This window comes from Mastomys coucha, chromosome X, assembly GCF_008632895.1.
Source record: "Mastomys coucha isolate ucsf_1 chromosome X, UCSF_Mcou_1, whole genome shotgun sequence".
Classification (NCBI taxonomy): Eukaryota; Metazoa; Chordata; class Mammalia; order Rodentia; family Muridae; genus Mastomys; species Mastomys coucha.
This window is the reverse complement of record NC_045030.1, coordinates 137,158,946-137,177,288: the sequence shown is the minus strand read 5'-3', so window position 1 is coordinate 137,177,288 and position 18,343 is coordinate 137,158,946. Positions and strand designations below refer to the sequence as shown.

Genomic DNA, 18,343 nt, shown 5'->3' with positions numbered 1-18,343 from the left:
AACAGATCTACATATTTCTCCTTGGAAACATATTCAGTAATGGAATTATAATACAAAATTTCCTACTGAACAACATTTAAATGTAAGCATAAATGTGGAGGAAAGTGATATTGCTGATTTAGAAATTGCTGATCATAAGAAATACCAATACAAAAATAATACATACTTTACAACTCTAACATGCAGTTTAGCTTCTACTTTAATACTGAGATACTGATAGGAAAAATTTCTAAGATCAGAATAATCATTCATTATTTATGTAACATGCAATTTTAGGGACTTCTATACAGTAGCAGGCATTCAGATATATAGGAGTCACACAGGTACATGCTCTCTTGTTCTCTGGACACTTAATTAGTGAGCATGCTACTCCCTAGCTTGGACATTACTGGACAGAATATATGTATGTCTAGAATGAGCTATGGCTATGGTAAGCTGTTTCTGAAACTTCCACTTAGAAACTCAATTTGGAATGGCTGATGCAGTTCACTTTAACTCTTTCAAATGATCATCAGAAAAACAGTTTGATGAACTAAATAGGTCAGTAAAATTTCTTAAGACATTTCATGTGTGCAGCCCTCATATCCAGTGATATGGATAAAATCAACAGATTTGGAGAGGGGAAGGATTATCATTAAATAAAATGATCATACCCTGTTTGTCACCTGAACAATGAAATTCAAACAAAGCCCTGGGCTGGAAAGTGCTTAAAAATCCTCCTTAGGAGAAGAACAAGCAGAAAAGAAAAGTACCAAGGTACATAAATGTTTTTCTCAGTATAACTACAATTATAAAGAAGCTACACAGGTACATTCCAGCACACTGATACTTGGGCTTCTGCCTAAGGATTCATACTGCACTTGGCTTAGGCTCAAGGCATAGGGGATATGATAAAGATGTTATCTCTGTTGTCTGTCTTCCTGATCCTGGAGTATTTCTTGCTATTGAGAGCAACACATCCAAGGTTCTTTTGGAGAATAAAACAAAATGTAAAGATAGGTATAAAATTGGAAGATGACTGTTGTTTTTATATATGCACAAGACAGTGTCCATTTTTGAATGATTCTTTCAATAGAAATCAAGATATTCAGTAAGTGTCTCTTTCATTCATTTATGTTTATTATGGTTAATAATGTATACTAGTGTTAAAGATAGGTTGACCATAATTCTCTGCGTCTACATTCCTAATTTCCCATCTACATTCCTTATTTCCCATGTTATGTCCTCCAGAAACACAGAGCAAAGCACTGCCCTGAATTTATTTCTTAGGGGCTACAGGAAATAGATGTTTAGTGGTCTTCTAGTGTTTCTTCTATCAGTATAGAAAGCCTAGTTTCTATGTAGAGATGATCTTCATTTTTATGCTCTTCTTATTCACATAATTAATTACTTGTGCTCTCATCCTTGATTATCTCCAAATAGATAATATTTAGACAAGACAAAAATCCCACACTGTATTGCTATACTGTGAAAGCAATTGTTATTGTAAGGATTTATCCTTTCAGCTCTCCTTATATGAGCCTGAGTCCAAATTTAAGTATATATAAAAAATTAAACATACCTTTATTCCATATGCATATATTTCTACCACCATCTAAAAATTTTCATGTTTTTCTACTTAGAAGTTTGTCAAAATGCTATATCCTTTAATAAAAATCACCTTAAGTACTTAGAAAAACAAGATACATACATACGATAATCAAAGATACAATATAAAAATTGTAACTATTATATGAAATAGGAAAACTCTGAACAGGCATAAGGAAAAATTCCTTCATGTTCTGCTAACATTCAGTATGGAATGCAATCTCTTAGAAAGAATTCAGAGACATTTAGGAAGTAGAATTTAAACTATTTTCATAAGATATAATATTATTCTGTCATTAAAATTCTCTAAAAGTATTATAAAACTCTTAGATGGTACCAACTAAGTTAAAGGAATATATAATCAATGTAACAAGATGAGCAGCCTTCTATATGCATTTCCAAATTTGAAAAAAAAATCAAGAAAAAATTTCCATTTATCTTCCCAAAGTAAGTGAATGGAATGCCAAGTAGAAAATCCAACCAAAGGGATGAAAATCTATACAACAAATTCTTTAAGACAGTAAAGAAAAAAACAGAAGTAGACTAGAAGACATAAATATTTTCAGTACTCACTGATTGGGAGAAGGAATTATTTGTCTTTGCCAAGAGTATTGATTTTTTTATACAATCTGATGGTAACATCTTATTTCTAAAGACAATTGTTTCATCAAATGTAGAAAAATCAAGCTTGTGCCCAACTTAAGTCTTTATGCTCACCAGCTATCATCTGTGATACTAAACAGTATTCTAAATGCTACAAAGATGAAAGGTAATCATCAGTATCTCCCAACTATAGTTAACTTCAACCTGCAATTCCCAATTACTTTTTCTTATATTTAAAGCCCACTGCAAGAAATGGAACTCAGACCTGACACTGATAAAGTGGCTGAAAAGAGAGAGAGAGAGACTAGAAAGGAAGTAGTTTTAGGTAGAAACTACTAGGGTTTTTTTGAGGGGGGGCTTGTTTGTTTGTTTTGTTTGCTTGTTTTGTTTTTTTGTTTTGTTTTGTTTTGTTTTTTCATTTTTCAAGACACTGTTTCTCTGTGTGGCTCTGGCTGTCCTGGAAATCACTCTATAGACCAAGCTGGCCTCTAGCTCAGACATCTACCTGCCTCAGCCTCCCAAGTCCTGGGATTAAAGGTGTGCACCACCACTGCCTGGTTTACTGCTTTTTTACTGCAAAAATAAAGTAGAAAATGGCTTGTGCTATATTGCTATAATCATATATCATCATATATCAGTATACACCTCCATCCTAATAAGAGAAGTTAATGGGAATTAACTCAATTACCATAAGTAGAAATGTGCAGAGAATAAGAAACTTTGATGCCTCAAATGGGATGTCTTTATTGGATTTGAATGTATTGTAGTAAAGTAGGATGATGGCATTATTTAAAAATTTTATGAGTATTGAAACTTCATTAATGTCCTAAGTAGTATGTGGTCACTTTTAAAGAAAAATTCAGGAGATACTGGAAAGAAAATGTATTCTTCAGTTTGGGGCAGAATGTTCTGTAGGTGTTAATCAAATCTATTTGATCATAGAATTATTTAACTCTAAATTTTCTGTTTAGTTTTTTGTGGTTTGGTTTGGTTTAGCTTCTGTTTGATTATTTCTTTTATTTCTCTTTCTTTGTTTTGTAGATGATCTGTCTTTGGTGAGCAATGTATTGAAGTCACTCACTATTGCTGTATTAGGACTAGTTAGTAAAGTTAGTAATTTTGGCATTTCCTGTAGAAACTTGGGCACCCTTGAATTACCCATAAGAGTTTAGAATTTTAATATCCCCCTAGTAATTTTTCCTTAATATGAATGTAGTTTATCCAAAGTCTGTATTGTCAGATATTAAAATAGCTACCTGTTCACTTATTGATCCCAAGTGTTTAGAGTACTTTTACTATCATTTTAAATTAAGGTGATGACTCTTAAAGATGATATGTTATTTTTCTTGGATGCAGAAAAAAATAAGTACTGATGTTCTAATATAATCTACTTCTCTGACTTTTTACTGAGGAATTAAAATCATCAATACTGGTAGGTATTTATTAGTATTATTAATATTCCTTATTCTGTTTCTACTGTGTGGGTTACTCCTGTCTTTTTTGACCAATTGTTCTGTGATTATTTATACTTTTTATGTCCACTTAGATACATTTAACCTCCTCTTCATACGTTTTTAAGGTTCTTGATCATATTCACAGTGACTATTTTGAAGCTCTTGTGCTTCATCCGAATTGTTTTTATAGGGGCATATTACAATAGTGTTGCTGGATGCTGGGAGAAGAATATTGTCATTGCATTTTTTTGTTTATAACTGTATAATATAGACAGGCTTATAGCGCTTAAACTCTTTCTTTGTGTACATAGCTAGTCCTGTCTTTGTTCATTGATTTTTCTTTACTTTTGTTGCTTTGCCCACTCTTGCCAGCCACGTTGTTAAGCAAATATGGGGGCTGTATATCACCAGAATCTAAGGCAAATGTAGTGGCTGAAGAGTTTCTGGAACATTAGTATATAGTTGTGCTAGAATGAGAGGGTGATAGGACAGTAGGGAAGAACTGATACTAGATACTGAGAACTCTAGAGATGGTGTAAGGAGATACTGAAGCAAGCAAGCCAAATCAGGACTGACGACAAGCATCAAGAGACTGGCATGTAAAACAGAGGAAGATATAGATCATCCATTGTGTGGGCTGTGGGTCTCTGGTACAGAGCAGTTCTCTGGTTCTTCAGAAACACAAAAGATAGAAGTGAGAAGGAAATAAATCCTGAAAAGAGCAACTGAACATAATGAATAGGTCTCTGAATATGTAGCAAGATGTCCAGTGCATAGGAGACTGCTGTGGGCCTAGGAGAAGTGGATCTTGCTAGAACTAAAACTATCATAATAAAAAGTAAGGAGAGATTGGAATGTAAGGCAGGGAAGAAGATAAAGGTCACAACCTGGGTCCCAGTCTAGTGTTACAACTCTGGATTCCTGTTAGTGAATCTCTAGTGATAGATTCATAAAAGATGAGATGGAGATGGTCTACAAGAAATGCCTAAAAAGACTCATGGGGTAATATCTCTGTACTCTGAATTATTGTAGTTAACATCAAATTCAGTTCATCAGAAGAACCATCAGTTTACTCAGTTTTTGCCTAGATTATTACACTTCTGGTGTGAATGAACATTTCTTGGTGTGTGGATTAACAAACTAAGTTTCAAGTATATTAGCTATTCTGATGATCTAATTAGAATTTCTGGGGCTCAGCAACGAAACTCTCTTGGTGGGTTCAGTAATTCACTCTGACTTGGAAGTGGTTGGTGGATGAAAAAAAATTGCTGTATCTATATGATTTCTTTATATTTCCATCGTTGCTGTAGCTTGAATCTGAAGGTCTGCTTAAATGGTTGCACAAGGGAGGTTTCCAGAAACATAGCCATCGCCGTGCGGCTCTGGGCCTGTGGGGTGTTTGTTCTCACCCTCATACCCCCTCTGTCCAGCCACCAGGATAACTGCCAGCAGAGCTGCCGTTGAGTGTCTTGTGGGCACCACTGCATCCCAGAACCCCACAGCCACCTGTCACCACGATAGCTGGAATGGTCTTAGTCATGAGGCTTTAGCTTTGTTTCAAGAAGGGATTATGCATCAAAAGCAATCAAGGGTGCTGTTGTTAGTGTCCATTTGGGTACTACTAACTTCTGTGTGGCTGTTATGGAAGGCAAACAAGCAAAGATCCTGGAGAACTCTGAAGATACCAGAACTATGCCTTCTGTGGTTGCCTTTACAGAAAATGGGGAATGACTTATTGGTATGACAGCCAAATATCAAGCTGTCACCAACCCAAACAATACCATTTATGCTACTAAGCATCTTACTGGACAATGATGTGATGACCCTGAAGTACAGAAAGACACTAAGAATGTTCCCTTCAAAACTATTCATGCCAACAATGGTGATGCCTGGGTTGAAGTTCATTGAAAACTCTATTCTCCAAGTCAGATTGGAGCATTTGTATTGATGAAATGAGAAAGACTGCAGAAAATTACTTGGACCAAACAGCAAAAAATCCCTGCTTATTACAATGACTCACAGTGACAGGCTACTAAGGATGCTGGCCAGATATCTGAGCTAAATGTGCTTTGAGTGATCAATGAGCCTACAGCTGCTGCTCTGGCTAATGATCTGGACAAATCTGAAGATAAATTCATTGCTATATATGATTTAGGTAGTGGTATCTTTGACATTTCCATCTTGGAAATTCAGAAAGGAGTGTTTGAGGTGAAATCTACCAATGGGGACACTTTCTTAGGAGGTGAAGACTTTGACCAAGCTTTGTTATGGCACATTGTCAAGGAGTTCAACAGGGAGACAGGGGTTGATATGACCAAAGACAACATGGCACTTCAGAGGGTTTGGAAAGCTGCTGAGAAGGCTAAATTTGAACTCTCCTCATCTGTGCAGACTGACATCAACTTGTTGTACCTTACAATGGATGATCCTGTACGAAAAAATTTGAATACGAAGCTGACTTGAGCTCAGTTTGAAGGCATTGTCACAGATCTAATCAAGAGAACTATTGCTCCGTGTCAGAAAGCTATGCAGGATCCAGAAGTCAGCAAGATTAACATAGGTTCAGCAGACTGTGCAAGATCTTTTTGGCAGAACCCCGAGTAAAGCTGATAATCCTGACGAAGCTGTAGCCATTGGAGCTGCCATTCAAGGAGGTATGTTGGCTGGTGATGTTACAGATGTGCTCTTGGATGTCATTCCCCTCTCTCTGGGTATTGAGACAATGGGAGGTATCTTTACCAAACTTATTAATAGGAACACCACTACTACAATAAAAAAGAGCCAGGTCTTTTCTACTGCCATTGCTGGACAAACTCAAGTAGAGATTAAAGTGTGTCAGGGGGAATGAGAGATGGCTAGAGACAACAAACTTCTTGTACAGTTCATATTGATTGGAATTCCCCCAGCCCCTTGTGGTGTGCTTCAGATTGAAGTTACATTTGACATTGATGCCAATGGTATTGTGTATGTTTCTGCCAAAGATAAAGGGACAACAGATTATAATCCAGTCTTCTGGTGGATTAAGCAAAGATGATACTGAAAATATGGTTTAAAATGCAGAGAAATATGCTGAGGAAAACCAGAGAAAGAAGGAACATGTTGAAGTAGTTAATATGGCTGAATGAATTATTTATGACACAGAAACCAAGATGGAAGAATTCAAGGACCAGTTGCCTGCTGATGAGTGCAATAAGCTAAAGGAAGAGATTTCCAAAATGAGAGAATTCCATGCTCAAAGGGACATTGAAACAGGAGAAAACATTAGGCATGCAGCATTTTCCCTTCAGCAGGAATCATTGAAACACTTTGAAATTGCATATAAAAAGATGGCATCTGAACAGGAAGGTTCTGGAAGTTCTGGAACTGGGGAATAGAATGAAGATCAGAAGGAAGAGAAACAGTAATAGTGGCAGTGCATTGTGGGGAGAAACAGTAATAGTGGCAGTGCATTGTGGAGCCAGAAGGACGACATACTATGAAGCTTGAGAGTAAGGAGACTTCCTGAGCAGAAAAGGAGCAGGCTTCCATCCTTTTACTGTATTTTTGCAATATTATACATATAATTTTCTTAATATATAAACTGAGTGACAATTGCTAACTCATGTAATGGGTAATAAAGTTAGCAATATCAGGTTCATACTGTTCAGTCACTAGCCTGTTATTCTCAGCTGCATGTATAGGGGTGGGATGGGGCTGTGTACCAATCATTAAGGTAAGTTTGGTTTGTGATGAAATGGCTGTGATTTCAAGATGAGAAGCCCATTTCACATGCAGTGGAAGTAGTCTGTCATGGACCTTGAATTGAGATCATATGCAGATGCTTGTTGGCCAGGAACACTACTATAAAGAATGACCTCTGTGTACATTTGCTCCTTCAATTGATGCCTTGCAAGACTAAGCTACCTGTGCCATGGTCTATAGGTGCAGAAGCTAGGTCAATAGATAACAGCTGTGTTAGCCATAGTTTAAAGTGATATATGAGAGGAATATAAGCCTCTCATGGGCATAGGGCATACTTCTCTAGCTACTGTCTTGGCTGGCCAATGTCTGGCATCAATATTCTTGATAATTGTTCCTTTTTCATCCATTCCAGATTTATTTTTTTTAAAAAATGGAAATACTCTTGAAAAAATACTTGCACAATAAGTTGTTTGATTTTTGGTTTGGCACTGCCTTTATGTGGTGCACTTAATAGGTAGGTTATACTAAGCTATTGCTAATGTAGTTTTGTGATCCCAAATTTCCCTTTAATTTTTTTCCTTTGTATTCTAGCCATGATTTGGGTAGTTTGGCAGTATCCTCTCCTATCTTGAATCATGGCATTAAAGAGGACAAAACCAAATGATCAAATTTCTTTTACATCATTGAAAATTTAGAAATTGTGAGTGTTCTACCTTTTATGCTTTGAAGTTGATTCCATGGAGGATATCAGTGTCACAGTATAAAACTGTCAAAGTAGGTATAGCATCCAAATTCACAATATGGTGCAGCTTTCAATTTGTATTTAATACATACACTGTAAAATGATATAACATTTACATTATTCTTATATTAACTATGATCAAACACTAAACAAATTATGAGGATTATTACATACTGCTGCATTTGTATCTATTTCTCATTCCTAAACACTTTCAAAAATTGTTTATTATCACAATTTTTAAAGTTTGCAATTATTTTGTAATGTGGAAAATTACTTTCCAATGAATTTTATCTTAAGAGATTGGTGTGAGAAAATATATTTATGTATTTAACTTTTAAAATATATTTATTTAACTTATTTGACTTTATTTTAGTAATTACATCGATTAACATCAATTAAGCACTTTCTACTGGCTGCTGGATGCAAGCTTAACTTTCAATCTCTTCTTTGAGAGATATACAAATAAATTAAAGTAAAACTTCTCTTATGGTATGTAAATATTTAATTGATTTCTTTTATTTTAAAAGCAAGAATTTTGCTTTTGTGTTATAACCTTGGATATAAAGCTTATATATAAACAAGTTTAATAACATTGATATATATATATACATATATATATATATATATATATATATTATATTCCCATGTTCTATATTCCAACTTTTACATACTTTTTTATTTCTGTTCATTGTTCCCAAACTGTGGTTTTGGAAAAAACTCTACTTTTAGCCATGCATTTTCTTTATTGCATCTTGTATATCTTATGAAAAACTTATGGTGTTTGTGTTTCTGAATCTTGCTTATTTAGACTGATAAATAGTTCTGTCCATTGTCTTATAGGATTCCATTGTTTCTGAGGTCTAGATAATAGTTGATTTCTGTGTATATAATACTTCTTGTGTGTATCTACACACTTGTTGGCTGCTACTCAAGATGATTGCATTGCATGGCTATTGTGCAGAATGCAGAAAATATAACTAGACAGCTCTGTATTTGCTGATTTTGTTTCCTCTTGGGTTATACTGAAACAAGGTAGAGCTGAATCATCATGTGACAGTTTCACTTTTACTTCATGAGAGTTTTCCAAAGTGTAAGAAACAGTGTCTGGCCTAGCTTACATTCCTATGAACAATACACTGATTGTTTTATTCCTTCACATTTCCACACCACAGTGTTTTGTCTTTCCTTTTGTTAGTTAATATATAAGAATAATACTATAACACACTATCTACATCTTGATTATATGTACATTTTATGATAAGTAAATATATTGGGCATTTTAATACACCTACAAATCATGTGTACTTCCTTTGAGATGTCTTTACTCATATGATGTTTCCATTAATTGAATTAATTTCTTGTATTATTTTTCAGTTCTTCATATTTTCTTAAGGATGGTCTTCAATGATTTGGAAGTTTAAAACCTTTTTACTTCTTATTTTTCTCTGTCATCACCAACAATACTAAACTATTCTTATGTTCTTCAAAAATTAAAACTTATCAGCTATAAGATTTGACGTGGGAGTGTTTTGGCAGGAGAGATAGCACAGTGGATATGAGGGTATAATGCTACTTCAGAATTTTGTGTTCTGTTTCCAGAATTCATATGAATGGTACATAACCTTCTGCTAGTCCAAATATGTTGGATTTAACACTGTAGTCAGACTTTTGTGGGTACACATGTACTACATATATGTAAATATAAGAAAAACACTCATAAAAATAAGGTAAAATTATTCAAAAATATGGAAGGTCCCATATGTACCAAAAATAACTTCTATACTCTGTACCTCCCACCTTTTTCTCCAGAGTCTACTCCAATGAGTCTCCCTAACCACCCTTTCCATGAATTCTCCCCAGACTGCCAGATCTAGCCTATATCTCATATCAAGAGCACTTTATTGCCTAGCCACTATCTATTCTGCAAATATCCTCTAGACTTTCTCTAGTACCCAAATCTATGTGCCAACGGCTGTAGTTACCTTCTGTGCAACATCAAACCTCACCATGCAGCCAGATTTTGGCATTATTCCCCAGAGTCTACCTCTGTAAGAGTCCCCAAGGCTCACTAGAAAAAAAAAACTTTTTCCAACATGGCAGTTCTAACATGGATATCATATCCAGTGTCCTGGCCTAGTTTGACTACATATGTCTGTGTTGTAACTTGCCATTAGGATTCTACATGATCTACCCCATTTGCTGCCACCCATAGGTCACGTTTTACACCACTTCTGACCTCTCCACTCAGCCATATATCACAAAAGTCAGGGGGTTTTCCTAGCAGTTCTTGTCCATGCTAACTTCCTACCACACCAGACCTCACCCCAGTCCCACAGAGTGCCACAACCTTGTCTTCTATCCCCTACCTGTGCCACAAATGACCTCTAGGCTTTGGCCAAGAGTCTCTGTACCTTTCTACCAGCCCATCAAACCATTCCATACCACAACTAACCTTATCATACAATGAAATCTACTAGCACAATTCAAACTTAGACCAAGAAGCACATCCTCAATACCAGCCCAATCCTTACTTCATTACACCAAAGTATTTGTTACTTCTATGCCCAACAGGACTGCATGTATTCTATTCTATTCTACTGTTTTGCTAAAGTCTGATTCAGAACTAATAAAAAAGTCCAAATGCCCAGATCTTATAACAAAAATGTCAACAATATAAAAAAAATCAAGCAAATATCTTTTAACCAAAACATTTCAGTTCTGCAGAAATGGTTGCAAATGAGAATTAACTACATGAAGACATGATACAGAATTTCTAAAATAATAATAAAATTTATTTTAAAAACCAACAACATTAAAGACATAAATCTAACTGCTTAATGAAATTAAGGAAAAAGAGTTAAAAGAGAATAAATACCTAAGAGAACCCCAAGAAAAGGGAACATAAAGCCTCATAGAAATAAGAAAGACAGCCCAGGACCTCAGAACAGAATTTAGAGGTTTTAATTGCTTGGTTTTTTTTGTTTTTGTTTTTGTTTTTTTTTTTTTTCGTTTTGTTTTGTTTTGTTTGTTTGTTTGTTTGTTTTGCTACTATGGTGGTAGTGGTGGTTGTTGTTCATTTTTACTTTTTATTTATTTTTTATATTATCTTTAAACTTTGTTTTTTACAATCTAGTCATTATAATTCTCCTGGTCTGGGCTCTTTAAGTTCCTCATCCCATACCTCCTCACCCTGTCTCCAAGAATATCCATACCCCCAAACCTCACCCCACAATGTAAGGCAACCCAATTCCCTGGGATCTCAGTTCTATTAAATTTTAGGTGCATCTACTGTCAATAAGGCCAGACCATGAAGTCCTCTGCTGTATTTGTGTCAGGGTAGCCTCATAAGAGTTAGTCCATCCTGACTGGTTGATGGCTCAGTGTTTATGAGATCTCACATTTCCAAGTCAGCTGGGATTGCTTGTCTTCTTATGTGGTAGTGTTCTTCTTTTGGTTTTATTGTGAGATAATTATTGTATTGTTTTTTTCTTTGGTGTAGATCACCCCCCCCTTGAGTGGAGTTTTTCTTTCAGAATTCTCTTAGGGCTTGATTGGTAGATAGAGATTGTTTAAATTTGTTTTGGTCATGGAATATTTTGGTGTCTCCATCTATCTATGATGATTGAAAGTTTTCCAGGATAGAGTAGCCTAGGCTAGCATTTGTGTTCTCTTAGGTTTTGCATGATCTCTGTCCAGGTTCTTCTGACATTTAATGTCTCTGTTGAGAAGTCTGGTATAATGCTGATGGGTCTGCCTTTATATGTTACTTGAGCTTTTATCCTTCCCATATTAAATATTTTTTCTTTGTTCTGTGCAATTAGTGTTTTGATTATTATGTGGTAAGAGGATTTTCTTTTCTGGTCAAATCTATTTGGTGTTCTATAGGCTTCTTGTACATTGGCCATCCATTTCTTAGATTGGGAAAGTTTTCTTCTATGCTTTGGTTAAAGATGTTTTCTGATCTTTTGAGCTGGGAATCTTTGTACTCCTCTATTCCTATTTTTCTTAAATTTGGTCTCTTCATTGTATCCTGGATTTCCTGGATGTTTTTGGGTTAGGAAATTTTTCTGTTTTGTATTTTCTTTGACTGTTGTGTCAATATCTTCTAAGATCTCTTCTATACCTGAGATTCTCTCTTCTATTCTTTGTATTTTGTTGTCGATGCTTGTGTATTTTGTTCCTGACATCTTTCCTAAGATTTCCAATTCCAGGTTTGGCTCCATTTGTATTTTCTTCATTGTTTATTCCTCCATGTTTAGGTCTTGGACAGTTTTTGTTCAATTCCTTCACCTGCTTGACTGTCTTTTCCTATATTTATTTCAGGGATTTATCTGTTTCTTCTTTAAGGGCTTCTAACTGTTTACCTTTGTTTTCCTATATTTCTTTCAGTATGTTATTTATATCCTCCTTAAAAGACCCTGTTATCTTCATTAGGTAGAATTTCAGCATCCTGGTTTTCAGGAGTGTCAGGCTCTCCAAGGCTTGTTGTGTTGGTAGAATTGGCTTCTGATGATCAGAAAATACATTGTCTTCTGTTTCTTATGGTCTTGCATTTGCCTCTTGCCATCTGGTTATCTGTGGTGCTATCTGTCCTGAGTGTATCTATCTGGAGCCTGCCTCTTATATCCCTGGGTTGCTGCAGGTCTCGAGGAAAGCCTGTGGCCCTGGCTGTAGCAGACCTTTTGGGAGGCCTTCAGACTCTAGGATCTTCATAGGATCAGACAAGCTGATGATCTGCTCCAGTAGAAGGCACAGGCTAGAAAAGCTTGTTCACTTTACATCCTGTTCACTGACACCTATTACCTCCTCCCATAATTCTTGCCCCCACACCTGCTTCTCCCATGTCTTTCCCCCACTCTGGCACATCAATTTCTATGAGGCTAGAACATCTTCTCTCACTGAGGCCAGACCTGTCAGTCCAGCTAGAAAAACATATCCCATAGACAGTCAACAACTCTTGTTATAGGCCCCCACTCCAGATGCTTGAGAGCACATGATGACCAAGCTGCACATTAGTTTCATATGTTTGGGCAAACCTAGGTCCAGCCTCTGTATGTTCTTTGGTTGGTAGTTCAGTCTCTGGGAGCCTCAAGTGTCCAGGTTCTTTGACTCTGTTGGTCTTCCTCTGGAGTTCTTATTTTATTTGGTGCTCTAATCCTTCCACCTTTTCTTCTATAAGAGTCCTCAAACTCCATCCATTCTTTGACTATGGATCAGCTGCTAGGTGGAGCCTCTCAGAAGAAATCCATGCCAGACTATTGTCATGTATGTCCTTTTTAGCATGAACCAAAAGACATTTTTAAAAAATTAAATCTGAAATAAAGATAAAGTTGAAAAACAAAATAATTCAAGTAAAAAAACTCAAAAATTAACCTTATTAGTAGAATGCATCAGACAGAAGATAGAACTGTTTTAAATAAAGGGAAGATCTAGTTTAGATAACCAAGATATATAAAAAAAAAAAAAAGTAAAAACAAAAAAAGAGAGAAAGAAAAGAAGAAAATAAAGGAGCTAGAGAAAGGACTCAAGGAGCTGAAGGGTTTGCAGTCCCTTAGCATGAACAACAATATGAACTAACTGGTAACCTCAGAGCTCCCAGGGACTAAAACTCCAACTAAAGAGTACACATGGGGGGACTATGGCTCCAGCAGCATGTGTATACTAGAGGATGGCCAACTCAGTCATCAATGGGAGGAGAGGACTTTGGCCCAGTGAAGGTTCTATGCCCCAGTGTAGGAAAATGCCAGGGCCAGGAAGTGGGAGAGGTGGGAGTGGTGAGCAGGGGGAGGGGGGAGGAAACAGAGGATTGTTTTAGTTCTGTTTTTTTTTCTTATTTTATTTTCTTTTTCTTTTTTCTTTTGGAGGGGAACCTGGGAAACTAAAGAAATGTGATCCTCCTACAGCTGAGGGCTGATTCTATCAGACCCCGCCTTGCCACAGATAGCCACGCCTCTCTTCCCACCTCCTGCTAATAGCCACGCCTCTCTCCAAGTTCCAGTTACACCAGAAGTCCCACCTCCAGAGACTGAAGATGAAGCTGCTGATTGGGCCAAGTTGCTGACGAACTTGGGGGAGGGGTTTTGCTTTACCTATCTACCTGTTTGCTTGTAACAAAAAAAAATTGTAACTAAAGAAAATATCTAATAAAAAAAGAAATACAGAAAGAGTTGATACACTAAATATTAGGTACATCAAAAAAACAAACTTTAAAATTACAGGTATAAATTAAGAAGAAGCATGCCAAGTTAATAAAATAACCAACTATTCTACATGATTATGGGAGAAAAACTTTCCCATAGTGATGAAAAACATAGTGGTGAAGGTATAAGACTCATACAGAACATCAAATAGGCAAAACTAGAAAAGAAAATTCCTGTGGCATGTGATAGTTAAAGCATTAAGTATACAAAGCAAAGAATGTTTGTTGAAAGCTACAAGAGAAAAAAATCATAATTTAATATATGTGATATATAAATATATATAAACATAAATATATATAAACATGTTACTTACATATATATAAACATGAATATATATCTTTATATGTGACTTACATAAATATACATGTATGTTATATATACATGTATATGTATATGAATATATGCAAAACATACATTTGTGAACCCAACATGGAGGCACTCAGTTTCTTGATAAAAATTGACTACTGAGTTAAAAGACAGATGTGATAATAAATGCCCAAATAATACTGCACTTTCTCAAACAGACAATTCCCTGGACAAGAAATGACAGAGAAATGTGATCCTCCTACAGCTGAGGGCTGATTCTATCAGACCCCGCCTTGCCACAGATAGCCACGCCTCTCTTCCCACCTCCTGCTAATAGCCACGCCTCTCTAAAAGTTCCAGTTACACCAAAAGTCCCACCTCCAGAGACTGAAGATGAAGCTGCTGATTGGACCAAGTTGCTGACGAACTTGGGGGAGGGGTTTTGCTTTACCTATATACCTGTTTGCTTGTAACAAAAAAAAAAAATTGAATAAATGATGGCGGACTGAAAGTACGTGTGTTGGTCTAATCTTTTCAAACGCTTCCCGCATTTTAGGCCCTGACTCCCATTCCAGATGATACATTCGTATGTGTGGCTGCGGGCAGCTACAGAGCAACACCAGAATAAATCTTACATTAAATGGACTTAACATATGACTACTTAATATTCCACTCAAACACCAAAAATTACACATTCTGCTCAAGTATATATGAGAGCTGTCCTGAAATAGAGAACACCATTGTAGTGGCTATTCCTGGTTGTCAACTTGACTATATCTGGAATGAACTACAATCCAGAATTAGAAGGCTCACCTATGGCCCTAATCTGGAGGCTGAGAGATACAAGTTTCCGAGCTGAATCTTGGCATTGAGATCTTGAGGCATAGTGCCTATGAATCCCAGAAGATTAACACAGGAAGATCTACGAGTTCAAGGTCATCTGGGATTAAAGGTGCGGTGGTATACACCTTTAATCTAGGTGACACCTTTTGCTGGATACTTATATAAGGACATTGGAAAAAGGAAGACTTGCTCTGCTTCACCTGCTTGCCTTGTGGGATTGAGCAACTGCTAGATCCTTGGATTTTCTTTCACAGTTGCTGCTAATCTATGTTGGGAGTTGAACTACAGACTGTAAGTCATCAATAAATTCCTTTACTATATAGAGACTACCATGAGTTCTGTGTCTCTAGAGAACCCTGACTAATACAACCATTGAATGCAAAACAATTTTTGACATATTCAAGAAGATTAAAATCACTACTTCTATCCTATGTGAACACAAGGCAATAAAACTTAAAATTGACAGCAAACAAATCTTGAGAAGATACAAAAACTTATGGAGATTCAAAAAATGATTACTGAATGAAGAATGGGTCAAAGAAGAATTTTTTGAAAATAGTTTTTTGGAAACTAAATAAAAATGACACACAACAAAACAAAATCTCTGGTGCACATGGATTCTGTTATATAAGGGAAAAATATAACCCTGTATGTCTACCTTGAAAAAAAGCAGAAAGAATAACAATAAATTCATTAATAATGCAACTTCAAATTTGAACAAAATATTAACAAACAAAATTAAAACACAATTGACAAAAAGAAATAAAAATCATAGAAGGAAAAATAAAATAGAAACAAAGAGACCCTTCGACTATCCTAACAAACTAACCAACAGAGAGGAGAAGAAGGACACACACAAAAACAAAAACAGAGGAGGGGTGAAATTAACTGAATAAAATAATTAACAACGATAAATTACAATAGACAAAGATAAAGTTTAATTTGTAAAAGAATATTGCTTTATTACTCCAGCAAGTATTTTGAGCATAGTACTGAAAAGAGGAGAAATAGATATTCCTGTCCTGTGTTTTAAGTCAGTGGGGTTTTGCTTCAAGATTTTTCTATATTTAGCATTATGTTGTTGGCTTCTCATATATAGCTTTTACTATTCAGTTTGTAAAAGAATTTGTAAAATCTATAATGAATTAAGCTGAAGAATATAAAAGAAAATAATAAATTCCTAAATTCGTGCAAAAGACCAAAACATATCTAAGAAGTGAACAAACTAACCAGATTCATGAAAAGGAAGTTGAAATAGTAATAAAAACTTTCCCAGCTAAAAGAGTCCAGAGCCACAAGTATTCACAGCAGAATTCTACAAGATTTTCAAAATCTATACCTAGTCCCTATAAAACTATTTTTAAAAGGCAGAAACAATAGGAGCATTTCAAATCTCCTTCTATGAAGTCAGTATCACTCTAATAGTAAAACACAACACAAAAAGAAAACTGCAATCCAATATCCCAGATGAACATAGACTCAAAATTGTTCAATAAAATCTCTGAAAACAGAATACAAATATTCTCCATATACTTCTTTGAGTATGTTCATAGCAGGTCTACTTATAATAGCAATAAAATGGAAATAACTTAAATGTCCTTCAACCTACAAATGAAAAATGAAAATGTGGTAAATATATTCATGTATAATAAAAACTGAAACCATTCTTCTATAATAAAAAAAATAAAAACATGAACCTAGCAGAGAAATAGATAAAAATATAAAAGGTCAAACTGATTGAGATAACACAGACACAAAAAGACAAAGTTCACATATGCTCTCTCACTGGAAGCTTCAAGCTCTAAATCTTATGTGTGAGTATACATCCTGATGTAACTACAGAAATCAGAAAAGTAAAAAGGAGTACTAAAGGGTATTAGATTACAGGGGCAATAGAGAGAGGAATAGTAGAGTACAAGTGATAGAACTGGAGAGATGGGGAAAGAGGGCATTGTAATTAAAGAAGTGGAGGAAGGGAGTGACCTGGCCTGCAGGTCACGTTATTCGGGGGAACGAGGAGGGTCACAACCTGTGAATAAAGAATGGGCGAGAGAGACGACAGGACTCAAGGAAGCATTGCTTTTCAAGAGCCGTTTACTTAGTTGAGGAGAGCATATTTAAAGCAAAAATCTTGGAGGGAGGGGGAGAGGAAGGAGGGAGAAGGAAGTTTACAAGATCTTCTGGGGTTGAGCTCCGGGGTGACAGGTGGAGAGGGGGTGGATGACAGGTGGAGAGGGGGTGGATTTCCGTGGATGTTCTTTTCCCAGGGCCAAGCCGGATCTTTGTGATTGTCAGGCAGGATGTTAATCTCCGGGTTCTCAATTAGCTGGGGCAGGATATTTGTCTCAGGGCTCTCATGGTTCCCAACATCTCCCCCTTGTCTGTGTAATAAGGTCAATTGGACCATCACAGTGAAGCACCCTGGAAGGAGGCCTGTCAACCTCATCTTTGAGGTCTCACGATGGGAGCCTGAGCCTGGTAGAGGGCAATGCTCAAACTCTTACACGTCACTGGGTCAACCCCCACACACGGGGCTACCTTGTCTTAGGTGGTCAAGACTTAATGCCAGCTCCATCTCTGACTTACCAGGTCCCTTGTCGTGGGGAGAGAGCCAGGGTGGGTCAGGGCTGATGGCCTTAGGCTATTTGAGTAGAGGGGGAGATGGGATGGACCATTCCTAGCGAGACCCAAAGCAAAACCTATCTTTCCAGAGTCCTTCTTGTAAGACCCGAAAGTTGAGAGGCTGGCTGAAGGGCGGGGAGTCTGGGGCACATGGGCCACAGAGATGGAAGCCTGCTATGGCTCTTCAGTGTCAAGGCGATGATAGTGGACCTGAATCGGTTTGGTAGCGGAGTCAACCTGATTCTTAACAAAGGTGGTTAGATGATTGAAGGCCCAAGGGCCAAAGGAGAGAAGAAGAAGGAGGC

At 36.5% G+C, this 18,343-nt stretch overlaps 1 pseudogene; it reads left to right on the top strand.

The window, feature by feature from the left end:
• The first annotated feature begins 2,349 nt into the window (after positions 1 to 2,349).
• On the top strand, positions 2,350 to 7,048 carry LOC116096571 (annotated as a pseudogene).
• Positions 7,049 to 18,343: the final 11,295 nt, after the last annotated feature.